Raw genomic sequence first — 25,963 nt, 5'->3', positions numbered from 1 at the left:
TTTGTACTCAAGTCTCTGGAGTAGGACTTGAACCCACAATCTTCTCATTCAGAGGCGAGAGTGCTACCACAGAGTCACGGCTGACACTAGGCAGATCGAGAGGGGGAGCAGAGAGGTTCAGTCTGGGCTGCAAACAGCAAAACCATCTTCATTGCAGCAGCTCGCGAGCAGCAATGTTGTTCCAGTTGTCTAAAGAGGCTGTTGACCACAAGTGTGAGCCTGAACACACTTTTGCTGATATTAGTGAGGCGGAAACACACTTTTGGGGATATTAGTGAGAGCCGGAAACTCACTTTTGGGGATTAGTGTGGGGGAAAGAGCAGGGGAGTGGGACTAATTGGATAGCTCTTTCAAAGAGCCAGCACAGGCACGAGGGGCTGAATGGCCTCCTCTTGTGGTGTAGGATTCTATGATTAGCCCTCGGGAGCGTTACGGAGTGGACGGTGGTCCAGTGTCCTTCGTCGATGTGCAATAAAGTTTCGTGGGGGTCTCCTAGTAGGGAGGTTGTTGCTATTGTTTCCTGGAGAACGGGGGGTCTCGGAAGAGGCGGGAGGGGGCACCGTCTGACGTCTCTGCATAAGGAGGTGTTGTTTCAATTCCCCAATAGTCTTGGGGGAGGGTTAATCTTGCTGTAGTTGCTTTGGGCAGGGGGGAGTCTCATGTTAGTTGTATGATTTATATCTATTAGAGTTCATTGTATTCAGGAGGTGCATATCAATCGGGGACTCTTGTATCTATTTATAAGAGAGCTGATCTAGGGTGTGTGTGTAATGTGGATCTCTGTGAATAAAGGCTTGGAAGCAACTGAAGACCAGGCTCTAGTATTCGATCCTTCACCACCGGGCCATCCAGTTTTCTAACATCTCAGAGTGGGCGGGAGGGAGAGGGTTTACAATGTTGTTCGAGCTGCCAAACCGTCCAGTAATAGGCGAACGAGATTTTTTTAAAAAACCTCACAAAAGTGGTTGAAATCTGACCGTTTCGTGTTACATTTGCAAATACTGAAATCCAACGCTAATCGATCGTGGGCTCAGCTCCTTCGCTTTTTGCCTTTACCTGTTGCCTGCGTAAAGAGGAGCAGCGCCCGAGGGACAGTGAATGAGAGCAGATAAGGCCCTTCCCCGGAGCGCTCTGCACACCAGCGCCACCAAGCCTCGAAATCAGTTTCAATCCTCGGTCCAATGATCAAAATCATTCTGTCTCTGCTTTCCACACTTTTGTTCTGGCCTTTTCAGGAATATTTTCTGCTTTTAAAAAAAATAAACCGCCCTAATTTCACTTCTCACAGAGCTCGCAGGCACTTGAGAAACGCGGAGAATTAGGTAGAATTTTACAGCAGAGAAATAGGCCATTCGGCCCAACTGGTCTATGCCAGTATCATAGTAGTTACAGCACAGGAGGAGGCCATTTGGCCCATCGTGCCTGTGCCGGCTTTTTGAAAGAGCTATCCAATTAGTCCCACTCCCCTGCCCTTTCCCCATAGCCCTGAAAATTTCTCCTTTTCAAGTATTTATCCAATTCCCTTTTGAAAGTTACTATTGAATCTGCTTCCACCGCCCTTTCGGGCAGCGCATTACAACTCACTGTGTAAAAAAAAATGTTTCCTCATGTCATCTCTGGCTCTTTTGTCAATTATCTTAAATCTGTGTCCTCTGATTACTGACCCTCCTGCCACTGGAAATAGTTTCTCCTTATTTACTCTATCAAAACCCTTCATAATTTTGAACACTTTTATTAAATCTCCCCTTTACCTTCTCTGCCCCGAGAACAACTCCAGCTTCTCCAGTCTCTCCACATGTCTGAAGTCCCTCATCCCTGGAACCATTCTAGTAAACCTCCTCTGCACCCTCTCCAAGGCCTTCACATCCTTCCTAAATAAAGTGTGATGCCCAGAATTGGACACAATGAGGCCTGACCAGTGTTTTATAAAGTGCCGCCTGTACTACAAGGATCCAATGGGGGAGGGTGGAAGTCTTTGTCTTTTACACACAGAACCTCTCTTTCCTCAAGGTAGAATTTTACAGCAGAGAAATAGGCCATTCGGCCCAACTGGTCTATGCCAGTATCATAGTAGTTACAGCACAGGAGGAGGCCATTTGGCCCATCGTGCCTGTGCCGGCTTTTTGAAAGAGCTATCCAATTAGTCCCACTCCCCTGCCCTTTCCCCATAGCCCTGAAAATTTCTCCTTTTCAAGTATTTATCCAATTCCCTTTTGAAAGTTACTATTGAATCTGCTTCCACCGCCCTTTCGGGCAGCGCATTACAACTCACTGTGTAAAAAAAAATGTTTCCTCATGTCATCTCTGGCTCTTTTGTCAATTATCTTAAATCTGTGTCCTCTGATTACTGACCCTCCTGCCACTGGAAATAGTTTCTCCTTATTTACTCTATCAAAACCCTTCATAATTTTGAACACTTTTATTAAATCTCCCCTTTACCTTCTCTGCCCCGAGAACAACTCCAGCTTCTCCAGTCTCTCCACATGTCTGAAGTCCCTCATCCCTGGAACCATTCTAGTAAACCTCCTCTGCACCCTCTCCAAGGCCTTCACATCCTTCCTAAATAAAGTGTGATGCCCAGAATTGGACACAATGAGGCCTGACCAGTGTTTTATAAAGTGCCGCCTGTACTACAAGGATCCAATGGGGGAGGGTGGAAGTCTTTGTCTTTTACACACAGAACCTCTCTTTCCTTACTGAGAATGTAATTTTTTTTTAAAACCCAACCCTTCAGATCTGCCTGTGGCTGCGAGAGTGTTTGAGGGAAAACACAGTTACTGCGCAACGCTGAGTGAAGTCGGTGAGAACTCACGGACATTCTAAAGAGCCACCCGATTGCACACCGACAAAAAGAAAATGGACACTATTTAATTTGCCTGACCCGACGTATCAGCAGGGCCAGACTATATTGAGATGGAGACCACACCAAAGATGGAGCAGAGTGGAGAAAAAAGGCCAATGCAATGTTAAAAAATAAGTAAACACCTTTGTCTGGGGGAATGGTTTGCAAAAGGAGATTATTAGTTGAAGCATGGTGCTCTCAGATCTGATGGAGTGCTCCAACACAGGCCAAGCAGTGACTAACTACACTCCTCTGATCACAGCTGGCAGCACACTGGGGTAGGCCCGTTCCTCACTCACTTTCCAAAGGGAAGATTATGTAGAGTAACAATTTCTTTGTCAATGTTCAATTCTCCCCTTGGACATGACTGTGCATGACTACATTGGCCCTCGATACCTTGCCCCTAGCAACCATTTAGAGCGGCTAAGCTGGCCCTAGCAACAGTCTCTTGTAAGCAACCCCTGACAAGCTTTATCGTCAAGTACTTCAACTAATCCTTGACATTAACCTGGAGTGGGGTGTTATTGTGTTGCAGATTCTCGACATTGGAGACTGCCCAAACCTACTGGTGTCAGGATTTTAACCCTTCCCGCCCTGTGTCGGTCTGAAGGGCGGGAGTGTTACATCCTTCAACAAAACAACAACTTGCATTTATATAGCACCTTTAACGTAGTAAAACGGCCCAAGGCGCCTCACAGGAGCAATTATCAAACAAAATTTGCAACATAAGGAGATATTAGGACAGGTGACCTAAAGCTTGGTCAAAGAGGTAGGTTTTAAGGATCATCTCAAAGGAGGAGAGAGAGGTGGAGGGGTTAAGGGAGGGAATTCCAGCGCTTAGAGCCTAGACGGCTGAAGGCTCGGCCGCCAATGGAGGAACAATGAAAATCAGGGGAAGCGTAAAAGGCCAGAATTGGAGGAGTGCAGAGATCTCGGAGGGTTGTAGGAGGTTACAGAGGCGGGGGGACGAGACCATGGAGGGATTTGCAAACAAGGCCTGCTCTCAGGAGCACTCTGTGTCCTGTTGAGCACAAAGTCCTGTCCACCTGTATCTCCTGTCCATAACGACCTACGTTGGCCCCCATTTCCGCGGTGGGCTGCCTTCAAAATTCTCGTCCTCACCTTCAAATCCGTCCATGGCCTCGATACACTGAAACCTCTTCAACCTCCTTCAGTTCTCCATCCCTGCACTCTGCAATTCTCTCCCTAAACATCTTTGTCTTGTTACCTTTCCCCCTACTTTAAAACTTCCCTCTTTGATCGTGTCTTCCCCAAACCATTCGTAGAATCATACAGCACAGAAGGAGGCCATTCGGTCCATTGTGCCTCTGCCGGCTCTTTGAAAGGGCTATCTAATTAGCCCCACTCTCTTGCTCTTTCCCCAAATCCCTGCCGATTTCTCCAATTCCCTTTTGAAAGTTATTACTGAATCTGCTTCCACCGCCCTTTCAGGCAGCGCATTCCAGATCATAACTCGTTGTGTAAAAAAAATTCTCCTCATCTCCCCTCTGGACTTTTTTGCCGATTATCTTAAATCTGTGCCCTCTGGTTACCGACCCTCCTGCCACTGGAAACAGTTTCTCTCTTTCTACTCCACCAAAATCAGTCATAATTTTGAACACCTCTATTAAACAGCCCTTTAACCTTCTCTGCTCTAAGGAGAACAACCCAAGTTTCTCCACATAACTGAAGTCCCTCATCCCTGATACCATTCTAGTAAATCTCTTCCGCACCCTCTCCAACACCGTGACATCCTTCCTAAAGTGCAGTGCCCAGAATTGGACACACTACTCGAGCTGAAGCCTAACCAGTGATTTATAAAGGTTTAGCATAACTTCTGTCCTACTTCCCCCTGTGAACCACACGGAGGGGGGGGCGTTTCACTCTGTGAAAGGCACTATATAAATGTAAGTTGCTGATGTTTGGCAATATTCTCTGCATCAAGCTGCTGTTTGTGTTTATAAACACATTTTCAACCGGTCCATTTAAAGTAAATATTCACCTCGGCGACGCTGGTAACAGATGAGACCTAAAGTTATGAGGCCTGAACTTCGATACTGCTTCCAGAGAACGCTGCCACCATCCCATTCCAAAACCCCAAGAGGACGTCACTGTTTACACGAACAATGAACACTGTCCACACACCATGTTGCACAGCAGAGTCTCAGAGTATAAAATAAAGGCTAATGTTCACCTGAACCATGAGGAGCCATCCTTCACCATCCAGCCATGGCTCGACAATATTACTCTTGCCTCTAAGTCAGAAGGTCGTGGGTCAAGTCACACTCCAGAGATTGGTGCACATAATCTAGGCTGACACTCCCAGTGAAGTACTGAGGGAGTGCTGCACTGTTGGAGGTGCCGTCTTTCGGGTGAGACGTTAAAACGAGGCCCCGTCTGCCTTCTCAAGTGGAAGTATAAGATCCCATGGCCACTATTTGAAGAAGAGCAGGAGAGTTCTCCCTGGTGTCCTGGCCAATATTTATCCCTCAACCATCACTGAAACAGTTTAACTGATCATTTATCTTATTGCTGTTTGTGGGGCGAAGGATGGATCTTCAATAACCTCCAGAGATGATTATGTGGGAGCTGGAGGAGCCATTGCTGAGGATGCGCTGGCTGTGTTTGGACAGGTGGGAGCGGAACCATGCAAGGGCACTTTGAAGGAAGTGGATAACGGGAGGTGAGACAGTAGAAGAGGATGGCATCTTCAACCACGTCAAATGCTGCTGGCAGGTCAGGGAGGGCAAGGAAGGAGAAAGCTCCAGAGTCAAGGAGTTACTCTGACCAGGGTGGTCTTAGTGCTGTGCGCGCAAGTCATAGAAAGTTATGGCACAGGAGGAGGCCATTTGGCCCACTATGTCTATGCTTACTGAAAAAGAGCCATCCAGCCTAATCCCACTTTCCAGCATTCAGTCCGTAGCCCTGTAGGTGCACATCCAAATACATTATAAATGAGTTGAGGGTTTCTGCCTCTACCACTCTTTCAGGCAGTGAGTTTCAGACCCCCACCACCCTTTGGGTGAAAACATTTTTCCTCAGCTCCCCTCTAATCCTTCTACCAATTTCTTTAAATCTATGCCCCCTGGCTTTTGACCTCTCTGCTAAGGGAAATAGCTCCTTCCTATCCACTCTATCTAGGCCCCTCATAAACTTTATACACCTCAATTAAATCACCCCTCAGCCTCCTCTGTTCCAAAGAAAACAACCCCTGCCTATCCAATCTGTCCTTGTAGCTAAAATTCTCCAGTCCTGGCAACATCCTCGTAAATCTCCTCTGTACCCTCTCTAGTGCAATCACATCTTTCCTGTAATGTGGTAACCAGAACTGTGTGCAGTACTCAAGCTGTGGCCTAAACAGTGTTTTATACAGTTCCAGCATAACCTCCCTCTCTTATATTCTCTGCCTCAGCTAATAAAGGAAAGTATCCCATATGCCTTCTTAACCAACTTATCTATCTGTCCTGCTACCTTCAGGGATCTGTGGACATGCACTCCAAGGTCATAGAATCATAGAATCATAGAAGTTACAACATGGAAACAGGCCCTTCGGCCCAACATGTCCATGTCGCCCTGTTTATTCCACTAACTAGTCCCAATTGCCTGCACTTGGCCCATATCCCTCTATACCCATCTTACCCATGTAACTGTCCAAATGCTTTTTAAAAGACAAAATTGTACCCGCCTCTACTACTGCCTCTGGCAGCTCGTTCCAGACACTCACCACCCTTTGAGTGAAAAAATTGCCCCTCTGGACCCTTTTGTATCTCTCCCCTCTCACCTTAAATCTATGCCCCCTCGTTATAGACTCCCCTACCTTTGGGAAAAGATTTTGACTATCTACCTTATCTATGCCCCTCATTATTTTATAGACTTCTATAAGATCACCCCTTAACCTCCTACTCTCCAGGGAAAAAAGTCCCAGTCTATCTAACCTCTCCCTATAAGTCAAACCATCAAGTCCCGGTAGCATCCTGGTAAATCTTTTCTGCACTCTTTCTAGTTTAATAATATCCTTTCTATAATAGGGTGACCAGAACTGTACACAGTACTCCAAGTGTGGCCTCACCAATGCCCTGTACAACTTCAACAAGACATCCCAACTCCTGCATTCAATGTTCTGACCAATGAAACCAAGCATGCCGAATGCCTTCTTCACCACCCTATCCACCTGTGACTCCACTTTCAAGGAGCTATGAACCTGTACTCCTAGATCTCTTTGTTCTATAACTCTCCCCAACGCCCTACCATTAACAGAGTAGGTCCTCGCCCGATTCGATCTACCAAAATGCATCACCTCACATTTATCTAAATTAAACTCCATCTGCCATTCATCGGCCCACTGGCCCAATTTATCAAGATCCCGTTGCAATCCTAGATAACCTTCTTCACTGTCCACAATGCCACCAATCTTGGTGTCATCTGCAAACTTACTAACCATGCCTCCTAAATTCTCATCCAAATCATTAATATAAATAACAAATAACAGCGGACCCAGCACCGATCCCTGAGGCACACCGCTGGACACAGGCATCCAGTTTGAAAAACAACCCTCTACAACCACCCTCTGTCTTCTGTCGTCAAGCCAATTTTGTATCCAATTGGCTACCTCACCTTGGATCCCATGAGATTTAACCTTATGTAACAACCTACCATGCGGTACCTTGTCAAAGGCTTTGCTGAAGTCCATGTAGACCACGTCTACTGCACAGCCCTCATCTATCTTCTTGGTTACTTCACTTCCTCTACACCTCTCAGTATCCTCCCATTTGTTGTGTATTCCCTTGCCTTGTTTGTCCTCCCCAAATGCATTACCTCACACTTCTCCAGATTGAATTCTATTTGCCACTTTTCTGGCCGCCTGACCAATTCATTGATATCTTCCTGCAGTCTACAGCTTTCCTCCTCACTATCAACCACACGGCCAATTTTTGTATCATCTGCAAATTTCTTAATCATACCCCCTACATTTCAGTCAAATCATTAATATATATCACAAAAAGCAAGGGCCCTAGTATTGAGCCCTGTGGGACCCCACTGGAAACAGCCTTCCAGTCACACAAACACCTGTCGACCATTACCCTTTGCTTCCTGCCACTGAGCTAATTCTGGATCCAACTTGTCACTTTCCCTTGGATCCCGTGGGCTTTTACTTTTCTGACCAGTCTGCCATGTGGGACCTTGTCAAAAGCCTTGCTAAAATCCATGTAGATTACATCAAACACGTTACCCTCATCGACCCTCCTCAAAAAAATTCAATCAGACTGAAGGGATGTGAGCACAGAGCTGTGGGAGAGTTAAACCCACAGCTGGGAGGCAACAATGCTTTCAAGGACCTTGGACAAGTCAGGGAGGTTAGACTTGGAGGGGATGGGCAGGTTAAGGGTGGGTTTTCTGAAGGGGACGGGGTGCTGGTAGTTTTGAAAGTAATAGAGACAGTGCATTAGCAGACGGGGTCATTAACAATGTCGGCAAACACCGGGGCCACGAGAGGTAGTTGAGAGGTGTTGGGAGGGGAGAAAATCAAGGACGCGAGAAGTGTTCTCATGGAAAAGATGAGCTGTGGGGGAGGGAGAGAAGCTACAAAGTCACGGCGTGGGTCGGGATGAGTGGAGGGTTGGGAGGTGGTCTGCTGGGCTGGGGTGAGTGAAGGTGATACCCAAGGCAGCTACGCAGATGATCTCAACCTTTGAGACCATGAAGTCCTTGCAGTTGGAGTCGAAGGGAACGGTGCAGGGAGTTTGAAGACACAGTTTATCACGGAGAAAAGGAATTGCGGGTTGTTCTTGCCTTCCAGGATGGTTCCTGGAGTAATAGGAGGAGAGAGTAATGCAGTAATGCCTGGCATGGTCCAGCCAAATTTGGCAATGGATGACAAGACTTGTCATGTGGCAGGCATACTGAACTCTCTGGCCCTCAGACTGGGAGGTGGGACATATGCCAGGTTAAACAACAGAGGTGAGAGGTGATGAGCACCTTGAAGGCAGAAGCGAGGATAATGCTCATCAGGTCATGACAGATGATGCCCCAGAGGTTGGGAGTTAGAAACTAAATTGGTAAAAGGAACTGGGGGGCATTTTTCTCCCCAAGGGCAAAGGGTATCACTGGTTGGACTGGCGGTGAGCAGGGAGACACAGATGGTAAAGGAGACAAGGAGGTGGTCGGAGATGGCCGCAGATCAGGGATCAATACCTCAGAGGGGGCCATCAGTGTGGGAATTGATGTGCAGGGTTAGGTTAAGGGAGAACAAGAGGTCAGAGGAGGAAACGCAAGGGGAGCTAATGTAGAGGCACAGGCTGAGGGAAAAGAAAATGGGAAAAGATCTTAGCAAGGAAATCGCCATGGAACTTAGGAGGTGGTAGATGACAAGAGTTTAAGTGAAAGGTGGGAGGGGCGAAAGAGGGGTGGGGGAGATGCTTGAACGAGGAAAAGGTGTCTGGAGGTTGTGGGGGGAGAGCCGGAGGTAGAACTCAATGCTGTTGTGGCGGTTTGGGCAGGGGAGGTGGTGAAATGTGTAGCCTGGCAGGGAAACCTCAGCGAGGGGGGGGAAGGAGTCACCCATTGCCTGTAGGCCAGACCTCTGTCAGCACCGGGATGCCAACTGATTAATCCATGGTGAGGTTGTAGGTTCTCTGGTCCGTGGTTAAGAGGAAGTGAGTCTTCTGGAGGGTGACGACCTACTAGTGAGGCTAGGGAGAGAGGCAGCGGTGGGTGGGCATGAGATTAGACTGCTCAAATCCCTCCCTCCAGGTTGATAGGAGCAGGGATAAGGCAGATGGGGCTGTTACTCTGGGAGAGCCGGTGACAAGTGCTGTGCTGGGTGTGGTGAAGGGTGGAGCAGAGGAAGGGGGTGGGATCACCAAGAAGAGACCAGCCTGTATGGCAGCAGAATAGGAACGGATGGTACTAGGGGTACATGCTGTTAAAAGAAAAAGTGGGAGGGGGTTAGGAAGGGATAAAGGAGAGTTAGGGGCAGGAGGAATTGAGAAGGGGGGAAGGAGGCCGATAAATGAGATGTGGGGAAGTCGCACTGATGCTGTTGAGGATTTTCTCGGAGGGTGAGGTCTGGTGATGTTGGTAGAGGGAGCATTACCCTTCATTAAACTCATCAGTACCTAACCCGAGTGTTTGATCGGCCAAGTGTTGAGGGAACTTTATCCCTATCTAACCCACAGTATTCCACTAGGAACTGGATTGTGACTGTCCCAAACTCATTTCACACAAGACTGACAGAGAGAAACTTTCATTGCATTAGTCTAGGCTCAGAACTAGGTCCCAAAATGATGAAAGACAGTGTTCTAACCGACTACGCCACCCATTCCCCAGGGTCAACAGCACTGTACAGGGGCAGTGGAGCAAAGCAAAGGCAGAGCCCCTATCTGCTCCGCCCTGTGGCTCCACTCAGAATGCAAACGAGATGGAACATGATAAAGGAGATTAAAAGGGAAAGAATCCTCAGTCAACACTTTGAACATCAAAATAAACCCACACCAGCATCACTTAGTGAAATTTATTCTGTGATTAAACACACAAACAGACAGGACCGCACAACCCCCTCGGGCCATTGTAACAGTGTCTTCCTCTTTCCCTCGATAATAACCCAAGACAGAAAGGGGGGAAAGACAGTGAGACAGACCGAGAGACGGACAAACAGAGAGGGAGAGACCGAGACGGACAAACAGAGGGGGAGAGACCGAGACGGACAAACAGAGGGGGAGAGACCGAGACGGACAAACAGAGGGGGAGAGACCGAGACGGACAAACAGAGGGGGAGAGACCGAGACGGACAAACAGAGGGGGAGAGACCGAGACGGACAAACAGAGGGGGAGAGACCGAGACGGACAAACAGAGAGGGAGAGACCGAGACGGACAAACAGAGAGGGAGAGACCGAGATGGACAAACAGAGAGGGAGAGACCGAGACAAACAGACAGAGAGACGGACATAGACAGAGACAGAGACAGAGACAGAGAGAGAGAGAGAGAGACACAGAGAGAGAGAGAGAGAGACACACAGAGAGAGAGAGACAGAGACAGATGTAAATACTTGCAGTAATTTATTAGATCATTGAAACATCTTAAAGTGCTTCACATAATGAATTTAGTCTTGGAGTGCAGCGACTGTAACATGGACAAACATGGCAGCCTCTGTTCCAACAACACCTCACAAACAGTAATGGGATAAATGACGAGTTACCTGAGTTTTTTGGTGGCATTAGTTGAGGGAGGAACGTTACACCAGGAGAACACCCTGCTCTTCCTTGAACAGTGCCACGGAATCCTTAAAGCCCACCTGAACAGGCAGACAGGGACCTTGGATTAACCTCTTATCCAAAGGACAGCACCTCGACAAATAATTCAAAACTGCTGATTACAGGGGCTCTGTTCCACATGCAGGGCTTCTGGCAGCAGTCAGTGGATGGCGATCAGAAGTGGGAAGTCCAGCTGATCATTTCTGATTTTCTAAACTCAGGTGTGTCGAATTGCATAGAACGTACAGGACAGAAACAGGCCATTCGGCCCAACTGGTCCCATGCCGGCGTTTATGCCCCGCACGAGCCTCCTCCCATCTTATTTCATCTCACCCTATCGCCATATCAATGTTGAGGCCAATCGTCTTGACCCTATTGCAGCTGAGATCAGTCAGCTCAGCACAGACCAGGGGACGACCCGGGAATTTCCTCATCTGTACGATTCAACTATTCACTTAGCCTGGGAGGAAATCTTTTCCTCCAGCCCTCCAGGATCTCTGCGTTCCTCCAACTCTGGCCTCTTGCACGTCCCCGATTTTAAATCGCTCCACCCTTGGCGGCCGTGCATTCGGCTACCTAGGTCTTAAGCTCTGGAATTCCCTCCCTAAACCTCTCCGACTCTCTAACTCTCTCTCTCTCTCCTCCTTTAATTGCTCCTTAAAACCTACCTCTTAGACCTGTCCTAATATCGCCTTACGTGGCTCGGTGTCAAATTTTGCTCTTGTGAAGCACCTTGGGACGTTTTACTACGTTAAAGACGCTATATAAAAGCAAGTTGCTGTTTTGTTGTTGTATGGTGACGTAACTGGGTGAAGCAGTGGACAATTGAATTGTACGTAGTCAGGTGTCTCGCACTGTGTGAACCTACATAGAAGTTACAACACGGAAACAGGCTGTGCGGCCTAACCAGTCCGTGTCACTATTTACCCTCCACGAGTAAATAGTACTAATCACGTTTACCCTCCCTATTCCCGTATCTCGTCAACCACTTTTCCTTCATCCCCCTATCCAATCTAATCTTGAACGTTGATATAGTTTCTGCCTCAACCACTAACCCTGGAAGCGAATCCCACAGCCTCACAACTCTGTGTGTGAAGAAATTTCTCCTGCCCTCACTTCTAAATCACTTACATGTAATCTCGTACCTACGGCCCCTTGACCAACTGGCAGCACAAACAAACATAGACCCGCTGGCAAGTCGCACATTTCACAGCGCTGACGCGCAATCCAGTCGCCCAGGTTTGAAGGTGATCGTTAATCCTGCATTTAAATCTCTGCATGTTTGGGGGGGGGGGGGGGGTTGGGGACACTGTTTCCAGCAATGAAACTGCCACGGAGAGATGTCCACAGGCTTGGGAAGTGGTCTGTGGAGTTTCACCTCCTGTACCTTCCATGTGGACTTGCTGCACGCACACAGAATGCTGAGGTGCGGCTACAGCTTTCTTGGCATTCCCGGTATGAGGACAGAGGTCTGGCTTTAGCCCCTAGTAACCTATTTGTTAGCAAACAGGAAATAGCGGCATCACACCTGGAGGCGATGAGGCATCTTTGGAGTGGGAACTCGCCCTTTAGTTTGATAAAAATATTATTGTCAAACTAAGATTAAAAAATGACCTTTTGTAAAATTGTTTGCATTGGGTGGGTGAAAGGTCGGGGTGCAGCATGAATTTTGCAGAAGCTTGTTCCTGGACATAGTAGCCCCGAATGTTCCCCAGAGGGCATATGGCCCGTGTCCAGGGTGAGCTGTTCTGTCATGTCAGTATTCCTCGTCATCTCTAAGGTACCACCAACACCAAGGCATCTATAAATTCTTTTTTAGCAGGTTGCTGCGAGCTCTCCGTCAAAGGGTAAATGTACTGCCCAGTGTGGTACTGAGTTATACAGAGCAGGAGGGCCCCCACCCTCCATCCCTGGTCTGTGCTGAGTTAGTTGATCTCAGTCTGGGCAGCAGGGTGAGTGACACAACCAATTTTGCCATGCTGTATACAGTATAACAGATAGTCTGCTTTACATACATATTAGTACACACTGTTACTGGGTATAACACTCCTGTAAATAACACACGGTGTGTTACTGGGTATAACACTCCTGTATATATTATATAATAACACACCGTGTGTTACTGGGTATAACACTCCTGTATATATTATATAATGTAAGGAATCTTACAACACCAGGTTATAGTACAACAAATTTATTTTAAAATCACAAGCTTTCGGAGATTATCCCCTTCGTCAGATGAATTTGTTGGACTATAATCTGGTGTTGTAAGATTCCTTACATTTGTCCACCCCAGTCCATCACCGGCATCTCCACATCATATTATATAATAACACACCATGTGTTACTGGGTATAACACTCCTGTATATATTATATAATAACACACCATGTGTTACTGGGTATAACACTCCTGTATATATTATATAACACACGTATGTTACTGGGTATAACACTCCCGTATATATGACATCAAGGCATCATTTGTATGGCACCAAGGAGCCCTAGTAAAATTGAAATCAGGGGGAAAACTCTTCAGTGGTTGGAGTCATACCTAGCACAAAGGAAGATGGTAGTGGTTGTTGGAGGCCAATCATCTCAGCCCCAGGACATTGCTGCAGGATTTCCTTAGGGCAGTGTCCTAGGCCCAACCATCTTCAGCTGCTTCATCAATGACCTTCCCTCCATCATAAGGTCAGAAATGGGGATGTGCACTGATGATTGTACAGTGTTCAGTTCCATTTGCAACCCCTCAGATAATGAAGCAGTCCGAGCCCGCATGCAGCAAGACCTGGACAACATCCAGGCTTGGGCTGATAAGTGGCAAGTAACATTCACGCCAGACAAGTGCCAGGCAATGACTATCTCCAACAAGAGAGTGTCTAACCACCTCCCCTTGACATTCAACGGCATTACCATCGCCAAAGCCCCCACCATCAACATTCTGGGGGTCACCATTGACCAGAAACTTAACTGGACCAGCCACATAAATACTGTGGCTACAAGAGCAGGTCAGAGGCTGGATATTCTGCAGTGAGTGACTCATCTTCTGACTCCCCAAAGCCTTTCCACCATCTACAAGGCACAAGTCAGGAGTGTGATGGAATACTCTCCACTTGCCTGGATAAGTGCAGCTCCAACAACACAAGAAGCTAGACATCAACCAGGACAAAGCAGCCCGCTTGATTGACTCTCCATCCACCACCCTAAACATTCACTCCCTTCACCACCGGCGCACTGTGGCTGCTGTGTGTACCATCCACAGGATGCACTGCAGCAACTCGCCAAGGCTTCTTCGACAGCACCTCCCAAACCCGCGACCTCTACCACCTAGAAGGACAAGGGAACAACACCACCTGCACGTTCCCCTCCAAGTCACACACCATCCTGACTTGGAAATATATCGCCGTTCCTTCATCGTTGCTGGGTCAAAATCCTGGAACTCCCTTCCTAACAGCACTGTGGGAGAACCTTCACCACACGGACTGCAGCGGTTCAAGGCGGCGGCTCACCACCACCTTCTCAAGGGCAATTAGGGATGGGCGATAAATGCTGGCCTCGCCAGCGACGTCCACATCCCATGAACGAATTTTTAAAAATTATATAATAACACACGGTGTGTTACTGGGTATAGCGAGAGTATGAAAATAGACTGGCAACTAACATAAAAGGGAATCCAATAGTCTTCTATAGGCATATAAATAGTAATCAGGTAGTAAGAGGAGGGGTGGGGCCAATTTAGGGACCAAAAAGGAGACCTATGCATGGAGGCAGAGGGCATGACTGAAGTACTAAATGAGTACTTTGCATCTGTCTTTACCAAGGAAGAAGGTTGTGCCAGAGTCTCAGTAAAAGAGGATGTAGTTGAGATACTGGATGGGCTAAAAATTGATAAAGAGGAGGTACTTGAAAGGCTGGCTGTACTTAAATAGTCTCCCGGTCTGGATGGGATGCATCCTAGGTTGCTGAGGGAAGTAAGGGTGGAAATTGCGGAGGTACTGGCCATAATCTTCCAATCGTCCTTAGATACGGGGGTGGTGCCAGAGGACTGGAGAATTGCAAATGTTACACCCTTGTTCAAAAAAGGGTGTAAGGATAAACCCAGCAACTATAGGCCAGTCAGTTTAACCTCGGTGGTGGAGAAACTTTTAGAAATGATAATTCAGGACAATATTAACAGTCACTTGGACAAGCGTGGATTAATTAAGGAAAGTCAGCACGGATTTGTTGAAGGCAAATAGTGTTTAACTAACTTGATTGAGTTTTTTGACGAGGTAACAGAGAGGGTCGATGAGAGCAATGCGGATGAAGTGGTATATATGGATTTCCAAAAGGCGTTTGATAAAGTGCCACATAATAGGCTTGTCAGCAAAGTTGAAGCCCCTGGAATAAAAGAGGCAGTGGCAGTACGGATACCAAATTGGCTAAGTGACAGGAAAAAGAGAGTAGTGGTGAACGGTTGTTTTTCGGACTGGTGATCCCCAGGGATTGGTACTGGGACCACTGCTTTTCTTGATATATATTAATGACTTGGACTTGGGTGTACAGGCACAATTTCAAAATTTGCAGATGACACAAAACTTGGAAGTGTAGTGAACAGTGAGGAGGATAGTGATAGACTTCAAGAGGATATAAACAGGCTGGTGGAATGGGTGGACACATGGCAGATGAAATTTAACACAGAGAAGTGTAAAATGATAGGTTTTGGTAGGAAGAATGAGGAGAGGCAATATAAACTAAAGGGTACAATTCTAAAGGGGGTGCAGGAGCAGAGAGGCCTGGGGGTATATGGGCACAAATCATTGAAGGTGGTAGGGCAGGTTGAGAACGCGGTTAAAAAAGCATACAGGATCCTGGGCTTTATAAATAGAGGCATAGAGTACAAAAGCAAAGACGTTATGGTCAACCTTTATAAAACACTGGTTCAGCCACAACTGCAGTATTGTGTCCAATTCTGGCACCGTACTTTAGGAAAGATGTAAAGGCCTTAGAGAGGGTTCAGAAGAGAATGGTTCCAGGGATGAGGGACTTCAGTTATGTGGATAGAATGGAGAAGGCATATGGGATACTTGCCTTTATTAGCCGAGGCATAGAATATAAGAGCAAGGAGGTTATGATGGAGCTGTATAAAACACTGGTTAGGCCACAGCTGGAGTACTGTGTGCAGTTCTGGTCGCCACACTACAGGAAGGATGTGATCGCTTTGGAGAGGGTGCAGAGGAGATTCACCAGGATGTTACCAGGGCTGGAGCGCTTCAGCTATGAGGAGAGACTGGGAAGATTGGGTTTATTTTCCTTGGAGCAGAGGAGGCTGAGGGGGGACATGATTGAGGTGTACAAAATTATGAGGGGCACAGATAGGATGGATACTAAGGAGCTTTTTCCCTTCGTTGAGGGTTCTATAACAAGGGGACATAGATTCAAGGTAAAAGGCGGGAGGTTTAGAGGGGATTTGAGAAAGAACTTTTTCACCCAGAGGGTGGTTGGAGTCTGGAACTCACTGCCTAAAAGGGTTGTGGAGGCAGGAACCCTCACAACATTCAAGAAGCATTTGGATGAGCACTTGAAATGCCATAGCATACAAGGCTACGGACCAAATGCTGGAATATGGGATTAGAGTAGACAGGGCTGATGGCCGGTGCGGACACGATGGGCCGAAGGGCCTCTATCCGTGCTGTATAACTCTATGACTCTATGACTCTATGAGAAGCTGGGGTTGTTCGCCTTACAGCAGAGAAGTTTGAGACGAGATCTGATAGAGGTATTCAAAATCATGAGGGATCTAGACAGAGTAGATAGAGAGAAACTGTTCCCATTGGTGGAAGGGTCAAGAACCAGAGGACACAGATTTAAGGTGATTGGCAAAAGAACCAAAGGCGACATGAGGAAAAGCCTTTTTACGCAGTGAGTGGTTATGATATGGAATGCACTGCATGAGGGGGTGGTGGAGGCAGATTCAATCATGGCTTTCAAAAGGGAACTGGATAAATGCTTGACAGGAAAAAAATTGCAGGGCTACGGGAAAAGGGCGGGGGAGGGGGACTAGTTGGATTGCTCTTGCATAGAGCCGGCACGGGCTCGACAGGCTGAATGGCCTCCTTCCGTGGTGTAACCATTCTCTGACACGCCTGTATATATTATATAATAACACACGGTATGTTATTGGGTATAACACTCCTGTATATATTATGTAACACACTGTGTTACCATGTGTAACACTCCTGTGTATAACAGTGTTGCTGGTTTAATGCTCCTGTTCACGGTACATTATGAAACTCCTGAGTTCCTTTACATGGCATGGCAGCACATCACACTGTGGTTCACCACAACATGAAAGAGAGCCTGGCACCCTTGGTAGCCACCAGGATGATCTCACAATCAGAGCAAGTCATCAAATGTTTTCCCAAAACACGAGTGCGCTTCATTTAAAGCAGGATCAGGGCCGGCTGGTGACCGAGTGAGGAGACACTGGGCTGGCCAGGTGCTTCACACAGCCCTTGTTGTGAGGTGCCCCCATGTTGTCCTGGTCCAGCCAGCTGGGAGGATATGAAAAGTCCAAGATGAAAGTTGAGTGCATCCAGTCGCTTCAATGGTGTTTGATATTTTTTTTAAAAGAAAAGATGTGAGAGAGAAAGTCCGGGGGGAGGGAGGGAATCCGACACCTTAACAATTTCAACAAAACACTCTCACTGCGAGCGGGGCTCTTTATTTTTGCAAAGCTGCTTTTTGTCCTCAGAAACAATGTTTCAAATACTTTATGCCACACACGCACCTTTCAAAACAAGTCTGTGTCTATCTGTCTGACGACATCTGTAAAGGATCCTCTGTAAATCTGCACAAGAGAAGCTGGATCAAACGACAGGTTTAGAGTGTGTGTGTGTGTGTGTGTGTGTGTGTGTGTGTGTGTGTGTGTGTGTTGGCAGAGTTTGCTAGTAGGCAGTGCCTCAGAGTGGTAGAGTGCAGGTCTGGAACTCCCTACGGGGTGGAGGCTCAGAAAGGAGGCCAAGCAGCTGACTCGGACAAGAGATAGTGTGAGCAAGACCATTCCATACAGGCAAGAGGGAGCTATTGGGAAAGAGTGAGAGAGAGCGCGAGAAAGAGAGCGAGAGTGGGCATGTAAGAGTGCGTGAGAGTGTGAGACAGAGGGTTTGTGAGCGTGCAATACCAATGAGAACACAAGCAAGAGCAGGAGCTCAAGGAGACACAGCTGACATCCAGCTACATGGCGACAGCATTTGTAGATGCCCCAGTGCATGTTGAGGTAGTCTCTCCACCAGCGATGTTGTACATCGTTGTTGTCAGAGAGACAAGGGGACAAAAACACAATTTTTTTTTTATATAAGGAATTAAATTTCCAGCGTAAACTGTGAAACTAACCGCAACTCTCCCAGTTCAATCAGGTAGCACGCGAACATTTTGAAATGATTCTGCTGGGTTGTCACTATAGTACCCTCGCCATGAAATCACTGTGTTGTTGGGATACTGGTCCACTGGCACGTCGCCCTTTTGGTAGCTGGTCCGAAGCAGCTTGTGTGAGCCGGTACTGATTGCCAGCTAAGCCTGCTCCCCTCTGACGACGTCCACACTTTCCAGCAGGAGTGGCCGGATCGGGATCAGGAGCAGGAATCCCGGCTGATTTATTTTTCCACTTCCTCCGACCCTGGGAATCGGAGGCCAGCTGTGGCTCCCCAACCACTGCCCTGGCTACAATCGGCTAAATCAGCACAAACCAGAAATTGAACCTGGGACCTTCCTGATTTGTACAGCTCAGCTACTAGGAGCCATAAATGTAAGATAGTCACTAATAAATCCAATAAAGAATTCAGGAGAAACTTCTTCACCCAGGGTGTGGAGAGAATGTGGAACTCGCTACCACAAGGAGTAGTTGAGGTGAATAGCGTAGATACATTTAAGGGGAAGCTAGATAAGGGAGAAAGGAATAGAAGGATATGCTGATAGGGTGAGATAAAGTAGAGCGGGAGAAGGCTCATGTGGAGCATAAACACCAGCATGGACCAGTTGGGCCGAATGGCCTGTTTCTGTGCTGTAAATTCTATGTAATACTCACTGCCTCAAATATTCTAGACATTGGAGACAGCATTAACCGGTCCCCGTTACTACGTATATTACTTTAATCGAACAGTAGAGGACAGTCAGTACTTGAGCTGTGGCTTGACCCTTCACCCTATTGTATGAACATCCGTACAATAGCCCCGGGCTTCACATTCATTCCTTGGCTCTCAGAAGTTCCTTTAGTGATGTTGTTGCACTCACTGAGGTGAGAGACGGAAACGCAGGGAATAAAACCCATGAACCGTGAGTTGGTGTGTCATCGCACACTCATGAAACAGGCAGTAACACCTTGTATCACACAAGGCTGTAAGTTAGGAGATCCTCACCATACTTATTGGCAGTTGAGTGAGTAAATGTTCCGCGTGGAGTGACAGTGAGCATCAGGAGACCCGGAAAGTTCCCATGTTCAATCCCTGGACTATGCCAAGTTAGCTGATTGGCCAGGGCTCGCTGATCGCTATCCCTATAGCTGTCATCATCCACTGACTAGGCTGACATGTGAAGACTGGCCACGTGGGTGAGGTGCCAGAGGCCACCGGGTGTTTGAGTGACCACAGCCCGGCAGAACACTTGGCATGCTCTCTCTCACCCAGGGGCGGTGTTTGCCTCGCGGGGGCCCATGCTAAGGTGGGGACTGGGGGGACTCCCCCCTCCCTAGGTTTTACTAGAGGTAGAGATGAGTTGCACGAATGCACAAGTGGTAGGTCTCGCCCTTGCACAACAGTTGATGGGGAAGCCCCTGTGGAGCTGCGTGAGTTGCAAAGCAGGGAGGGGAGAGTGAAGTGTGAGACCAGATTCGGGGGAACCCTTGGACTGCAAGGTTTGCAGGTTCTGCGGTCGACGGTCCGAATCGAGGAGCCGGACCCGCTCATGGCCCTGTGTGATTGCATGGTCCAAGTGCCGACCCTGCTCACACCTGATTCACATGATCGATCAGTCTCCCTTGTCCCCAGAAACTCAACCTGCTAGAACTCTCAGTTAGAACACCAACGCAGCCTCTCACCTTTCCCTCGCTCCCAAAAAAGTAACATTTGTCGTTTGATACGGGTGCTCTCTGTAAATTTATAGGGTAAGCCTTCAGGAGAGGGTGAGGGGAGAGAATTTACAGAAAAATAGGGGGAAAAAAAATTAAGCATAGATTTCAAATATTGCCACATAAATTCAGTGAGCACATGGTTAAAAGTCTTTTTGTCTATAAAAATATCAATAAAAGGCAGAGGGGTTTGGTCAGGACAAGTGGTTAATGCAATCCTCAATGGAATGCTCTTACTGTGGGTGAAGCTTTGAAGGGATATCCAATACGATCCCTTCTCAGGCCCACATCTAACGCTTCAGAGGATGAGGCATAATCTGATCAGCTAATAGTTCATTTACTGCTCCAAACACTGCTGCTCTCAACACAACACAGGGCCATTTTGGTAAGGGCTTGCATCACTCACTCAACTCACTCAAGTGTTAGCCATTGTGCTGCCAGTGTGACTCTCTCACCCTGTTCCTACACCCTCCCTTTTCATTGATCACTGTGGCATTCACGTCAATGAGTTTGATGTACCCGTGCCGGCAAGGGGATCGATCCTTTTCCTTTCCCGATTCACACTCCTATGTTCCCCTGGCTTTTGGAGACATATGGTGCTCGTGTATATGCATGCACATATATCCCACTCCCCTCATGCCCCAATATCTCACTCCCCTCATGCCCCATCGAGAACCTGCCTGCACTCCATTTCTCACTGTTCCAAACTTTTCTCGAATTAGCTTCAGTGTCTCAACTGATTCCTTTTTTTAAAAAAAATCCCTGTCCAAATGGGCTCCCTGATAACAGGGCAATGATTGGCTGAACTAAACAGACAGGAAGGTGCAGCTTTGATTGGTGATCTCTGCTAATCTCAAGGTGCCATATAAGGAGCTACAATAGGCATCAGCACCTCAGGGATGGAGACAGAGGCAAGGGCAGGATCAGGCTTCGTTTACGACACACTCCCTAGTGGAATATCCAGATGACACTCCATGTCCTGGTTCAGAGTGAGAACACCGACGGGCAACCAGTGAAACCCGTACCCCAGTGAGAGTCGGTGATCATGGAACCCATACCCTAGTGAGAGTCAGTGTCTGTGGAACCTGTACCCCAGTGAGAGTCAGTGTCTGTGGAACCTGTACCCCAGTGAGAGTCAGTGTCTGTGGAACCCATACCCCAGTGAGAGTCAGTATCTGTGGAACCCGTACCCCAGGGACAGTCAGTGTCTGTGGGACCCGTACCCCAGGGACAGTCAGTGTCTGTGGGACCCGTACCCCAATGAGAGTCGGTGACCATGGAACCCATACCCCAGCGAGAGTCGGTGATTGTGGAACCCATACCCCAGTGAGAGTCAGTGTCTGTGGAACCCGTACCCCAGGGAGAGTCAGTGTCTGTGGAACCCGTACCCCAGTGAGAGTCAGTGTCTGTGGGACCCGTACCACAGTGGGAGTCGGTGCCTTCGGGGGTGGGGGAGCGAATTCCAATTTTTAAAAATCTAAAACCTGTTTCCCCATCCCACAGTGAAATAAAAACCTTCAAAACATGAATGCCTGTAGTAGGCCTGTACACACTGGGTTGGTAGGAGGGGTCCTGGGCTCTGTGGGGAGAATTAAATAAAGTGGCCGAATTCCTTGTAAAGAAACATGAAAGCAAAGGGGAAGAGTCCACCTCAAAGCTGACTGGTGAGTTGCTGTAGGGGATGAGTGAGCACAGTTTCTTTACGCAGGTCGCCTGCTCTGCTCTCAAGAGTTCCCGAGGAGCACGGGCAAAAAAACACATTCGGTACCAGTCCAGTGATTTTGCAAAAAGTATGTTTTAAAAAAAAAACGCACAAGTGTGGGAACCGGGGGGGCTTCCCATTCCGGAGTGGGAAAATTCACTTGTCCACCGAGCAGAGAACAAAGAGATCTTAGAGGCACATCGCTTAACCCTTTCACCCGGCCAGCGCTGGTCATGCAGAAGTTTCCAGAACAGCGTTAAACTCTGCTTATTGCAAAGGTACCTTTGAATGTAAACCCCTTAACTACTGACAATTATTATTATTTACTTTGCAAATTGCTATAATTCTTATGGAATCCCATTTGCATCGCTGATGGTTCAGGGAAGGTTGTTTTAAACCATTATTTTTCTCTCTTCCTCCCCCCAGTTTCTTGGACTCTTGCTGGGGTTCAGTTCCACGTGTCCTCAACTCAGCCACGAGGCAGTAATGGGGGTACTACAGTCGGGTGCAGAACCCCATAACTGTGGGAGTGGGGGAGGGGGGATGCAATTGATAAATGATCGTCACAGGATCAGACAGAGGGACAGGGAGGAAAGGAAGAGTGGCCCTCCATGGTTGAACATCACTGTCTCGCCTGACGCACGATGGGTGGCCACTTGGATAAGGTAGCGGAGCGCGAGCGGGACTCCAGCAGAAGGTAGTGTCTTGAGGGGAGGAGGAGTGTAAACTGGGAGGTGTTTGGGGGAGGGGGTAGGGGGCAGACAAAGAGGGAAATCTCTCAGCAACGGAAGGAAGCCTGGGGAAGCTTGTTGGGGAGAGAGGGAGGGAAGGGCATGTGCCTTCAAAGATGCATAAAAAGAATCCCCCCTAAAAGTACCAGTATGTTTTTCTTTTGGATTCCTGGAATTTTATGCCCACTTTCCTGAGATAAGAGAACAGTAATGATAAATATATTGCAATAAAATATCCTTATATCAGCTACAGATGGACCGGCCTCCCATCTTCCACCCTCCATAAACTTGAGTTCATCCAAAATTCTGCTGCCTGTATCCTAACTCGCACCAAGTCCCGTTCACCCATCACCCCCTGTGCTCGCTGACCTACATTGGCTCCCGGTCCGGCATCACCTTGATTTTAAAATTCTCATCCTTGTTTTCAAATCCCTCCATGGCCTCGCCCCTCCCTATCTCTGTAACCTCCTCCAGCCCAACAACCCTCCGAGACCTCTCTGTTCCACGAATTCTGGCCTCTTGCGCATCCCGACTCCCTTCACGGCCGTGCCTTCAGCTGCCTCGGCCCTAAGCTCTGGAATTCCCTCCTTAACCATCTCCGCCTCTCTTCCTTTAAGACCCTCCTTAAAACCTTTGTCGTTGACCACCGTCCCAATATCTCCTTCTTTGGCCCATTGTCAATTTTTGCTTGATAATTGCTCCTATGAAGCTCCCATGGGACGTTTTGGTACGTTAAAGGCGCTATATAAATGCAAGTTGTTACTGTTACAGAACTCTTTAAGCATGATCAGAATAAACATTAGTGATCATAAATCACAAAAATAACAGCACCAGTGATCAGCAGGTTTGCGATACAGAAGGAAATCTGGGAGTGACCAGTCCCCACACTTAGGGAGGGAGGTAGGAAAGCACAGGACCAGAAGAGAGCGCTGAATTCTCCAGAACACCATTGGGTAGCCTAATCATAGTTATGGAGTGTAACAGCAGGAATATTTATTAAAGGACCATGTTTTCATTAGCCCAAATCTGGTATTCTGGGTGAACACCCATCCTAATCCCATGAACGGTCGACATACCTCTGTGCTGCACCAAGGCAGACTAGGGACACGGGAATGTAAAGGACTGGAAATGACCACCTGGCCAGGCCCAAAGTTCAATAAATCCTATTCAATATCTCCCACACCCCTCAATAGCTACTCGCACTAAAAATCTATCCAGCACCCTTTTGAATTTGACGACATTCTGTCACTTGGAACTCTCTCCCCCAAAAGGCTGTAGATGCTGGTGGTCAATTGGAGCTTTCAAGACTGAGATTGATAGTTTTTTGTTGGGTAAGGGTATCAAGAGATATGGAGCTAAGATGAGTAAATGGAGTTGAGGTACAGATCAGTCATGACCTGAGTGAATGGTGTAGAAGGATTGAGGGGCTGAATGGCCTCCTCCTGTTCCTATGCTCCTTGAGGGGCTGAGTGACCTAGTCCTGTTCCTACTTACATGAAACCAAAGGTGGAAAAGCCAGTCTGTAAAATTTGAAATTGTCCTTTAATTATATTTCTGTTTGTACAATGTATTAGGGAAGTTGTCAGACAGTTCTGTTGTGGGATATTTGCAGCATTGGGAAGCAATTCGACCTTCTGATAAAAAGGTTAACCCCATGCCCTGTGCTTGCTGTAATTTTGTACATTAGCAAATTAACAAAAGTCATAAGGCAGGGTGACCGTGCACGATCAGAGTTGTAAAGATGGTAAAGCATGTAAGCAGAGAGGTAAGAAAAATATTTAGAAACAAAAACCTTAAAGTTAAAGGTCCCAAGTTCGATCACCTGTCAGTGCCAGGGGAGTGGTTGGTGCATTAAAGTTGGCCTTAATATCCTGGATTGGGGCGGGGGGGGGGGGGGGGGGGGAAAAAGAGAGAGGGAGAAAAAATAAATCAGCCAGTGTTCCCATTCCTGATTGCTAGCGAGTGACATGTGCGTGAGAGAGCGCGCGAGAGACAGAGCGCGCGCATATATAAATCGTAGCCAAATCCTTTCTATAGAAAAATGGTCAAAGCGCTTGAAATGTGTCCACTGACCTACAATGGCACCCAGTCCAGCAAAGCTTCGATTTTAAAAATCTCATCTTGTTTTCAAATCCCTCCCTATCCCTGTAACCTCCTCCAGCCCTACAACCCTCCGAGGTCTCTGCGCTCCTCCAATTCTGGCCTCTTGCGCATCCCCGATTTTCATCTCTCCACCATTGGCGGCCGTGCCTTCAGCTGCCTAGGCCTTAAGCTCTGGAATTCCCTCCCTAAATCTTTCCACGTCTCTACCTCTCTCCTCCTTTAAGACGCACTTTAAAACCTACCTCTTTGACCAAGCTTTTGGTCACCTGTCCTTATGTGGCTCGGTGTCAAATTTTGTTTGATAATCGCTCCTGTGAAGCGAAGTGGGACATTTTACTACGTTAAAGGAGCTATATAAATGCAAGTAGTTGTTGTGTGTGTTGGGTGAGGACAGAATTGGGCTCAGCTGCGGTGCCCCATGATTAAATAGTCTGCAGACACACACAACTAGATTCACACCTGCAGAATAGGCATTCGGGGGAAGTACTAGCGAGTTGCCTGCCAGCGCCAAGGGAATCAACCTCCTGAAAAAGTCAGCACCTTCAGGAGAGAAAGGAAGTAAATTGGGAAAGTAGAGAAAACCCTTTTAAAAGATTCGCTGATCTTAAAAATAAAGCTTAAAACCAAACATATTCAATTAACTGGAGTGAACACAACGAAGGTGGGAAGAAAACCTGGGGGAGGGGAGTTTCAATCTCTTTTCATTTAGAGAAATATTCACTTGACTGGACTGGCCTGTAGCGTATCAGGATTCCTTTTAGCTGCACAGCCCTTACATTCAGCAAAAAGCAATACCGTCCTTTACAAATCCCAGATTTCACATCTCCCCTCCTCAGAGCCGCTGGATACTGCTGTGTCTTTTCTCTCTCTTTTATTTTAACCCCTCTTGTAAAGGTTAAGTTTGTGTGTGTAAACGGTCATGTCATGCAGCTATGAGAAACAGCCACCCCCTGCAACTGGGGCAGGCACAGAGCAAAGACAGCGACCTGCAACCCCTTTCATGCTCGCAAAAACAAACAGAGATGGCACTGTACCCTCTCCTTATTGACCATCTGTTGCTACCAGTGGCTGCAATGTGCCAAAGGACAATACAGCCTGCCTTCCATCAGGCCACCCACCGCCACAGCTGAAGCCGCCTCCCCCCCTCCCTATATACAAGCGAGAGACCCTCCAGCTCTCTTCCTCCCCCCCCGCCCACAACCTCCCCACCACCCCTTCATGAACACACAA

General features: G+C 47.6%; 1 protein-coding gene across 1 annotated transcript in view; it reads right to left on the bottom strand.

Moving 5' to 3' along the window:
- The window catches only part of fbxw4 (F-box and WD repeat domain containing 4), a 105,797-nt gene that overhangs the window by 12,782 nt on the left and 67,052 nt on the right, over positions 1 to 25,963 (bottom strand). The gene's annotated exons all lie outside the window — the stretch shown is intronic.

Source organism: Heptranchias perlo, chromosome 21 (assembly GCF_035084215.1).
Source record: "Heptranchias perlo isolate sHepPer1 chromosome 21, sHepPer1.hap1, whole genome shotgun sequence".
Lineage (NCBI taxonomy): Eukaryota > Metazoa > Chordata > Chondrichthyes > Hexanchiformes > Hexanchidae > Heptranchias > Heptranchias perlo.
This window is presented reverse-complemented; position numbering and strand designations above follow the sequence as displayed.